The sequence below is a fragment of the Talpa occidentalis genome, unplaced genomic scaffold (assembly GCF_014898055.3).
Source record: "Talpa occidentalis isolate TD23 unplaced genomic scaffold, MPIMG_talOcc4v2.1 talOcc4.3, whole genome shotgun sequence".
Lineage (NCBI taxonomy): Eukaryota > Metazoa > Chordata > Mammalia > Eulipotyphla > Talpidae > Talpa > Talpa occidentalis.
The window spans coordinates 46,803,644-46,814,200 of NW_023603184.1; the positions used below are offsets into that span (position 1 = coordinate 46,803,644).

Genomic DNA, 10,557 nt, shown 5'->3' on the forward strand with positions numbered 1-10,557 from the left:
GGGATGCATGCACACAGAAGAAGACACAGTTAGAAGGCAGCCATTTGCAAAACAAGGGAAGGCCTCAGAGGAAACTAAAGCTGACAATACCGTGATTTTGAATTGCTCCCTGTGAGAAAACAAATTTCTGTTGTTTAATCCACCTAGTCTGAGGTACTTTGTTATGTCAGTCCCATCAAACTAACAACCAAGATACAATTCATCTTGTACATATTCTTGAGATAAAGAACAACTAGTCCTCAGGTAAGAGTACTTGACAGCATCATTTGTCACTCATAGTTCATTCTAGAGTCACCTGATAATGGAGGTGACCATCTATGTTAGCTAATAGGCTTTTACCAAAGGAAAGATAAACGTATTCAATCATTAGAAAATGAGGTAATTTTACAACGGTGCAAGGCACCTGCTGAAGTTAAGCTCCTACAGAAACTGCGATGGGGGTTTGAGCTCATTTCATGATTAGATTTCAGAGATGGCTCACAAATTGGATGGTGGTGTCATTGTACAATAATGTGAATGCAGTTAATGCCATCTTTAAATGATTAAATACCAATTTTTGGTACATGTATTTTACCACAAATTTAAGTGTTCTAAAGAAAATGCTCTAAGAAAAAGGAGGGGCTAATTCTCTTATTCTCAATGGGGAGACTAAACCCTATAATGTTTAATTTGTATTTGCCGTTACAATCTAAACCATGTCCTGTAATTTCCAGAATAAAGGAAACTGAGGCCCAGAATGATGATGGGCTCTTCCAAGGTCACATAGTTTTGGTGAACAGCAAAGTTTGGACTTGAATTCAGTTACCCTGACTTCCAGGCTAGTCCTTGCTTCTGAGATCCCTCCACCTACATTTGTATCTGGAGAAGCAGCATTTTATCATGCAGTTCACTGCTTTGCTGTCATGCATCTTGAGAAGGCAATGTCATTTGGCAGCATTTCCATGACTGGAGTCAAGACAATGAATCATCCTAGAGTCAGTGAAGTGTAAACTGCTAAGAGACTTCTTCAAGGGCCCTCACTCCCTGCTATGAGGGCAAGGAAAGTGGGGAGGCAAAATGGTGTCCAGCCACAGTGCATAGAGAACCTCCTCTTCCCCCCTTTCTAATCTGTCTTGGACAGATGTTACAATTTCTATATTCCCCATCAGCATCTAAGTTAAGGAAAAACCTCGTGAAGGCAGTGTGGAGAAACAATCTTGAAGGTGTTAGAAGAAAATATCCTGACGTTTGGCCCAATGTGCCATCTCCAAGAACATGGATTACATTGCTCTAGATGCTATTATTCCTCAGTCCCACAGGTCTATAAACAAAGAAGCAGTTCTCAACCAGATATCCCCAAAGTGCTCAGCACAGAGAAATCAGGCAAAAAATGCCCACCTCCCAATCTTTCCCTGAGAAGCATTCATCTGCATAGTTTGAAAGATTCTAAGTGAGGGCCAGAGTTCTAATTTAGCATGTACCCAGAGGCTGGCCATATTCCTCCCCAGGAATCAGGGAAGCTTACAGATATATCCCCCACTGGTAAAAGTAAATTAAAGTTAAATTCATAATACCCTGATGTGATGGTGGTAGGTAAATAACTTTAGTATGAAGATTAAAGTATAATTCCTCCTTCTCTTTTCCTCCCTGCAAGCAGCTTTTTCACTTACTGTCTACCTTCCTTCTTCCTCTGTGCTACCCCGGGGGTACCCTCACCCTGAGATTCCCCCAACCTCCCTCCTGCACACTAGAGGAGTAGCAGCTGCTGCCAGGAGTAGCAGCTGCTGCCTAGAAGGAAGAAAGGAAAGGAGAAAGGAAGAAGAGCCAAATATACTACCAAGAGGGATCCTGTGAATGGGCTTGTGGTGACCCTGGCCCCAAACCAACCATCATTTCCCACTTGGTGCCCACTCCCCCCGTCCCTAGTTAGAGCCAACATGCTGAGAGTCAGGACCCATCATTTTAGGAGGAATCTTTACCACCACCTCCACCACGGAGTTAATCGCCATCCTCGAGAATACCATGCCTCCCTACAGGTTGGAACTAGAAGCAATATGGTAGATCCTACAGCTTGCAGGTATGGAGAACCTGCCTACTTTCCTTGTGGAACTATCCAGAGTGCTGGCAAATCCAGGAACTGTGGTCAGAGATGCAGCAGATCTATAAATCAAGAACTCTGACAGCAAAAGATCAAGATATCAAGGCACAATATCAGCAGAAGTGGCTTCTTATTGTAGCTAATACTCAAAGGGAAGTAGGTAATTAGGTTTTGCAGTTTTGGGCACAGAAACCTACCAGCCCAGTGCCGCCTCATGTGACGAGTATTGTTTGTGCAGTAGCCAGAACTCATTCTTCAGCTGAGGACCAATGTCACAAATCCATCAGCTGACATTAGAAGCTAATGGTTACATTTACTAAGATACAGATCCAGAGCAGTTATGATAAATCCAGTGAGATTCTGAATCCCATAAATCAGAACATAAGAAAAGCCTAGTACCTAAAAGGTACTTTATCATGCAAGAGGCCTTGGAAACCACAGTCTCCAGAAGCAAGGGTACAAAATCTGGTGAAGGTAATGTCCTTGTATTATCAGTGCATGGAGACATATATTATGCTCATTTTGTAATCATAATTGAAGCAATGAAACGTGACATTGATGAGATGGTCTTACAAGGGTCAGATTTCTGATCCGATGTTTTTGATGAGGAAATGGATTCAACCATTAAGGCTTCAGAGGCAGCAGAACAATGGCAGCTTCCTGAGCACACAAGCAAGTTTTATGCCAATGGACCACTAAAGTACCTGGTTCCAATCCTCACACAGACACTAACTAAACAAGATGAAAATGATGATAATGACAACTGGAATACCTGCAAAGCAGTATGGGTGTGCCTCATGAAGTTTACATTGTCCCTCATATTCTCCCCTTCAGAAAAGAACACATCAAGAGCCCTGATTAGTAGTACTGCGATGTGGCAGTGAGGGCTTTTGGCTGTATCTTGGAAGAACAAGTGTCCAGTCACTTTAGACCACTAGTAGTCCAGCCTATGCCCACCTGAATAGATCTAATGAAAGCCCTCACTGTGGCTGTTCAGGATACAACTGCCTGGACTACAGGCAGAATTTGTGAACTGCTCCTTGAAACTGTCATCAATGACATCTATTTGATTCCATTCATGCAGTGTCTTATTGAAGTCCTCAGTGCTGAACCTAAAGTGGCTTTAAATGTGTAACGGGTTTCCTCCCATTTGGCTGAAGTTGATGATCAGGAAGAACCAGCTACCTATTGCTTATCTGTTTTGAACAGACAAAAGATCTTAGACCAAATGGACTGACCAAATAAACACCAGAACCACCTGAGTTTGGCATATTAATCTCTGATGGAAATTGTGAAAAATAGTGCCAAGGATTGTTACCCTTATGTTCAGAAAACTACTCTGGTCATCATGGAAGAATTGGAAGCAGGTACTACATACAGAGTCACATATCCAGAGCACACTGCATAGGAGCCAGCTCAGTGACCTTCAGTTTTTACTCTGAACAATTTTTCAGAATGTTCTCCAGAAAGTACAACATAAAGATGCTTTCTAGGTCTCTGTGTTCATGGCCGCTGTTAAGGATGCTACCAAGCACAGTTGGGTGAGGGGGAGTGCAAGAGGATGCCCTAATGGCAGTTAGCACACAGGTGGAAGAGTTGGGTGGTGAATTCAAAAAGTATATGGAGGTCTTTAAAACATTCCTGGGCATTGGATTAAAGTAATGTACTGAAGTCAGGCTGGTTTCCTGGCTTTGGGTTTATGGGAGCCTTCTTCAGTGTCCTGTAATCCAAAACCTTGCCTTTCTATAATAATGAGCTAATGTAGCTGCCACTGGTAAACTCAGGAACCAAGTTTCCACGGTTCTGTGAAGTCACAGATTCTAGAAGTTTTTGGTGCCATTTCTCTTGATATTGAGGAGTTTAAAAAATACCCAGAGGTTGTATTGAATACATTTTAGCAGACATTGCACATGGACAAGCCTGACAATGATTTGGCAGATTAACTGAATGAGCTAATGGAAGGCTGCTTGCATGCTATATTGGAATCATCTAGGGATTGAAGGGAGAAGAAGAGAATGCATGTCTAGATGTGTTGCTGGTACAACCTAGAATAGAATTTATTCTTTCATTGACCACATTACTGGAGATAAGGATCACACACAGAGGGTAGTAGCTTGTGCTGCTGGTGTGATAGGGGACTTATGTACACCATTTTGGAAGAGTGTACTGAAATTAGCAGAAGCTAGTATGTGATCCATGAACTGAAAGACAGAGATCAAAGACTAACAAATTAAAAACCCTAAAAAAAAAAAAAAAAAAAAAAAGAAGTATACAAAGATCATATCTTTTAAATTAGAAAGGACACATACTTCTGTGATTTAGGATTATGTAAGAAAAATTTTCTTAAAAAAAAAAAACAAAAACAAAAAAAAACCCTTAATGGAAAGAAAAGACCTCATGAAACTGAAGACTCAAAAGCTTGAGCTGTAACCATTGGTGATGACTGAGACAGTGACCCACCCCCTGAAATGGAGGACTTAATTGGTGACCTTGAAGATAGTGATTTAGTAAGGAGCCAGGTAAAAGAGAGAGAAATGAGATTTTAAAAAAAGGTAGAAAAAGATAATTTGAAAACTATCTGACACCACTAAGAAACTCAATATAAGAAAAATTCATGTCTCAGGCCTCCCTGGTGGTGCAGCGGTTGAGTGTTGGGTTGCGAAGCTGCCCGCAGCCTCTGCAGCACCGGTTCGATCCCCGGCTGCTCCCCAGCCTCCGGAGGAGGGTCCCACATGGCACGCAGACCTCTCCTGCTGCGCTCACTGCTCCCCTCAGCAGTGTACTTCGTCTGTCTGCCTGTTCTGCTCCCCGCTCTGGCTCTGGTGAATTCATTCACCCTCCCGTGCTTCTGACTGTACCCAGTGCTTGTATAAATAAGTAAATCTTAAAAAAAAAAAAAAAAGATAGAAACAATCCTCCATAAAACTGGATCACAAAAAGGCAGGAACCACCATACTTATACCAAATAAAATAAACTTCCAGTAAAAAGGTAATAAGATCCACAGTGATAAGTGTATTAAAGAGCAGGGAACCTGCAAAACACCCTATAATGCACAGGACATCAACCCACAACAAAAAATTAACCCATTTGTGTACCAATAACGCTGAGGCTGTGAAAACCTGCTCAAGATGGTTTTCATCCTAATGATTCACTTAATATGTATGGAAGTATACCAGGAAGACATAACATTCAGAAATATACATGCACAAAACAAAGGCACAGCAAATACAGAAAACAACTATTTACAAACTAGACAATGGCCACAACACAACACACATAATACAGTGGATTTCGCTTATGTGAATGGACAGATGAACCAGACAGAAAATCAACAAGGAAACAATAGTCTTAAATGAGGTATTAGATCAGACGGACCTATAAGACACAGAAAAAAAACTTGAATACATAAATATACTCAAGTGTACTTTGAGTGTATCCTCCAGGATAGACAACATGTTGGATCATAAAACAAGTGTCAAGAATAATAATAAATTTGTGAACATTGAAATCATACCAAGTATCTTCTCTAATCATAATAGTATCAAACTAGAAATCAGCCACACAAAAAAATTACATGAGACTGAAAAACACACTACTAAGGCACTATTGCATTAATGAGGAATTCAAGGAAGAAATTTTAAAATACCTGAAAGCAAATAGAAGTGAATATACAGCCTCCCAGAAGCCACTGGGATACAGCAAAAACAATACTAAGAGTGAAGTATATACACAGGCCTACATCAAAAAACAAAAAAAAAATCAAATAAACAATGTAACATTAGAAAAAGAACAACAAATGGAAAATAAATGTCAGTAGAAGGAAGAAATAATAAAAATTAAAGTAGAAATAAATGAAGTGGAAGTTAGGAAGACAGTTAAAAGATCAATGAAACCAAAAGCTGCTGGTCCTTTGAAAAAATAAACAAAATAGACAAATCTCTAGTTAGACTCACTAAGGAGGAAAAAAGGAAAAAAACTCTAAAAAGTAAAATAAAAAATGAGAGAGAAGTTATAACAGAAATCTCAGAAATACAGAGCATCATAACAGACTACTATGGATATTTTTATGCCAAAAAATTTTAAAAGTTGGAAAATCTGGAAGAAATAGACAAGTATTTAAAATCAAACAACCTCCCAACACTGAACCAGAAAGAAATAGAAAACCTGAGTAGACTAATTGCAAACAAGGAAATTGAAACAGCAATCAAAAGTCTCCCTAAAACAAAAGCCCAAGACAAGTTGGTTTGAACGACTTATGACAAACTTTCAATCAGGAACTAATATCTATCTTCTCAAACTCTTAAAAAATTAAGAAAGACAGAATGCTCCCAAACACATTTTGTGAGGCATGCATTACTCTGTGAAATAGAGTTGAAAAGGATATCATAAAAAAAAGAAAACCACAGACCAATATTCCTGATGAATACAGATGCAAAAATCCTCAACGAAATATTAGCAAAACAAAATCCAACAATATATTAAAAGGACCATACATCACGACCAAGTGTGACTTATACATCCCTTATACAGGGATGCAAGACAAGTTCAACATATATTAATCAATCCATTTAATTAACTATATCAAAAAAGTAAAGAAAAAAATCATAATAATATCAGTAGGTGCAGAGAAGGCATTTTACAAGATTCAGCATCCATTTATGATAACAATTCTTTTAAAGTGGGGGTAGAAGGACATACCCAAGCATAATACATTCCATCTATGACTAACCAACAGATAACATCATACTTAATGTTGAGACACTGAAAGCTTTTCCTCTAAGATCAGGTACACGACAGGGATGGCCTTTTTCACCACTGTCATCTGGAGATGACAGAAAGTCAGTTTTGTAATCATCACTTCAAGGGCGGGGGGTATACACAGAGCCTGCCCGAGGGCAGGTGCTCCATACATAGTGAGAGAACCATTAGGAAGGCTTTTATGGTGACTAAACCATGTAGAACATTTTCAGGAGGACGGTGACTTAAGATTTGTCTTTGAAAGGATTGCTTTGGCTGAAGTGTGCAGATTTTCCTCGAGCAGCTTTTCACAGCCTCAGCATTACTGGCACACAACTGGGTTAATTCCTTATTGTGGGCTGATGTCCTGAGCATGGTAGGGTGTTAGCAGGATCCCTGGTCTGTAAGCACTAAGTACCAGTACCACTCATCTGCCCCCGTCATGACGGTCAGACATCTCTCTCCAGACATTGGCAATATATTCTGGGCACACAAAATGTCCCTGGATGAGAACCACTGAGCTAGAGGGGAAAGACAATAGAAGATTGTGGAGGTGGAGGAAGAAAGAAGTGTACCCATGTTGGTTGAAATGATCTACTATGTGCTGGGCATTTTATATATGTTATCCTATTTTAAAGAGGGATATGGGCTAGGAGAGCCCCGCCCCCATGCCAACGGCCCCCTGAGATTACTCCAGGGTTACCTGAGGTCAAGTTCCCAAATGACGAAGCCCTGTAACGGCACCATCACTCCCACTAGTCTCATTTGTGAGGATGGAAGTCAAATTCCCACGCCATGTCGAGGAGGAGGGTTTGACACTGCCCCATGGATATTAATTTAAATTATTCTGGGGAGGCTTCAAAATCACTTTCCAGTCAGTTCCAAGGGGGTTGTTCCAAGGCAGCAGTTCTTTGACAGAAGCTGGTCATACTCTGGGATAAGGGTGTCTGTCCTTTGCCCAAGCCTGCAGTTGTCCTTGGGGAGCCTCTCCCTGGGGACCAGGCAGCAGCAGGGTTGAGAGCTGAATGCTGGGTGCTCAGGGGCCAGGGCAGGTGCCTCCACACTCATTCAGCAGCCTGAGGACTCAGTTTGCTCTTTTCTGCTCCCACCAACGCCCGCTGGTTGCTGCCAGTATTAATAACATGAGCAGCAGGAGGTTTCACACCAGAATCGGGGCTGTCTGGATAATTATCTAGTGGCCTAGGACCAGTCAGTAAATTACTCTGTGACCTGGGAATTCAGCAGGTTACCACCATCACTCAGGCCCGCTCACTTTATTGCTCTTCCCTCCTGCTGCACTGACATTTATTTGTCTAGTTACATTCAGAGAACTGATTTCATGCCTTTTTGTTTTCTGTCTTAGAGGTGAGAAGCGGCCCTTTTGGGGAGACTGGTTCTCAGGTCAGTAGTGACAGGTCAGGCTATAGTGACATGGGGAGGTGGAATATTGGAAATTTTGTTTTGTGCAATCATATTGAGTGTGGCCCTGCTCTCTGTGGTGCTCCTGAACGTATTTTCGTCCTTTTGGTCAGAGCTGTGAACTCTATGTATATACAACCTTGCACGTTGGGGAGAGGGAAGTCAGAGAAGAAAAACCAGATATCATTGCCACCTCAGTCACTACACTTCAACTACATCAACTGGCAGGGGCACATTCCAGTTATTTTACCAGATACAAAGCTCTCTCTACTTGGGTTTTTGCATAAACTGTTCCTTTTATCTAGATCACTCTAATTGTCCCTTTGCTGTATTTTTCGTCATCGGTCAGATCTTACCTTTCCTCATCTTTCAGGTATTTTTCCTCATCTTTCAAATGTCACTCTCTTTTTCCCTCTTACCCAGAACATAATAGGGTTACTCATGCCCCTTTGGGGCTGCCATAGATTTCTATTCCTTATTACATGACTCATTATAGCTTTTGCAATGACCTGTTTTCTTGGCTGTCTTGTCCTTAAGATTATGAGCTCAGCAAGAGCAAAACCAGCCCACCTCTGTCACAGGCTCCCACTTAAAACTATCAATGAAAATTAATATGTTATTAATAAATAGGAAGAGATCCTCTAACTCTGCCCTTTAGGCAAACCTGATTTCCAGCTTCACATATCCAACCCCATTCTCCAAAGAGAAAAATCATGAATTTCCCGGTAGGAAACCTACAACTCTAGCTGAGGACTTTATTTCCATTCCCTGGAATGACTCTCCATCTCTCACTCTTTTTAACTCACCAATTTCTACACATGCACCTGAAGATGACTTTTACCAAATCTTCACTCAATGTTCACCTTAGCCCCATAATTCACAAAAAAACACAAATATTCTTGGTCCTGTTGATGAAACTGCCTTATAATCTTAAGACATTACATGAATTCAACCTTGATTTCTTCTGGCATAGAATGAGTTCATGATCTCTTCTATGACTTTGATGCTGAAATTTTTCTGATTATAAAATTTTAAGTGTATTTTGTGATTCTGCACCATAGAGGTGTCAAGTATTCCCGCTTTGCTACAAAACCCTTTTGGACAAACAGGACATATACCAAGTAAGTAAAATAATTAATTATCCTACTTTTTCCCACAAAGGTGCAATGTGGGAGAGCATCATCTGGCTCCTACTTATTCCTCCAATCTGCTCCACTACTAGTCATAAATTGCTTTTAGCTACTGTTAGCACAAAATCCTTTCTGGCTGACGTACTTTTACTTAGACTGTTTCAGTTGCCTGAAATGCCCTCCTCCTCTGCATACCTGGCAAACTTCTAATCATGTTTTGAAACTTAACTGTAGTCACCTCCTCTGGGAAGTCTTCCTTGATTGAGATGCAGCACAGCACAAAGAATACAAATTTAGGATGTAAATTCAGACACATGTGGGACTCTAATTTGGCCCACAATGCAACAGTTGTGCTTCTGTGGAAAAGTGACTTAAATGATCTGATCAAGCCTCCGTCTCTCCATCTGTGAAATGGGCATAATGAGTCTTACCTCATAGGGCTAGAAGGATTGAATGCAGTAACTCAAGTAAAGCATTTGGCTCAGCAACTAGCAAATAGTAAACAGGTTTCGTTATTATTAATCACTCCAAATTGGAACTAATCACTTCCAATGTATATTCATCAAGCTGAATTTTAAATGCCTGCTTCCCCATCAACCTGCTGACCTCCTTAAAGATCAGAGATCTTTTTCCTATTTCTATTGCAAGAACTGTGAATAATGTTCAGCACCTAGTAAATACACATTTTCTAAATATGCATTTAGAAAAGAGAATAATCTTAAAAGAATAAGAATTTTAAATAGTAATTCAAATAAAGTAAAACAATAAAAAAAAAGTGCAACGTGTTATCTGATAATCCTCTAGACTGCTATGACACGTATTTACGTTCCCATTTTCACGTTGATTCTCACAGTGAATTTCTGCGGCAGGTATTATCTCCAGTTCACAAATGACGGAGCAGAAATACTCAGAGGAATTTAATTTTGGCCCAAAGTCACAGAGCAAGTGTTGGAACTCAAAACTGTATTACTTCTCTCCCCTCTTACACTAATGTTGTCCACCAGTCCCTGCCCCCACCCCTCCCACACACAAAAGGAGTAGCTAAGTCACTCTGAAAACTCAGTGTACTATTTTAAGCTTCTACAAGTGATCTTTCATCCAGAACCCAATGAAAGAAGGCACCTGGACAGGGTCCCTTCTCTGAGATGCCATTCCTGCTGCTGGCCACCGCCCTTGCTTCTTCAAATGCCATG

The 10,557-nt window shown here is 40.6% G+C and overlaps 1 pseudogene; it reads left to right on the top strand.

The window, feature by feature from the left end:
• The first annotated feature begins 2,346 nt into the window (after positions 1–2,346).
• LOC119255054 (importin subunit beta-1-like) lies at positions 2,347–4,285 on the top strand (annotated as a pseudogene).
• The last annotated feature ends 6,272 nt before the right edge of the window (positions 4,286–10,557 follow it).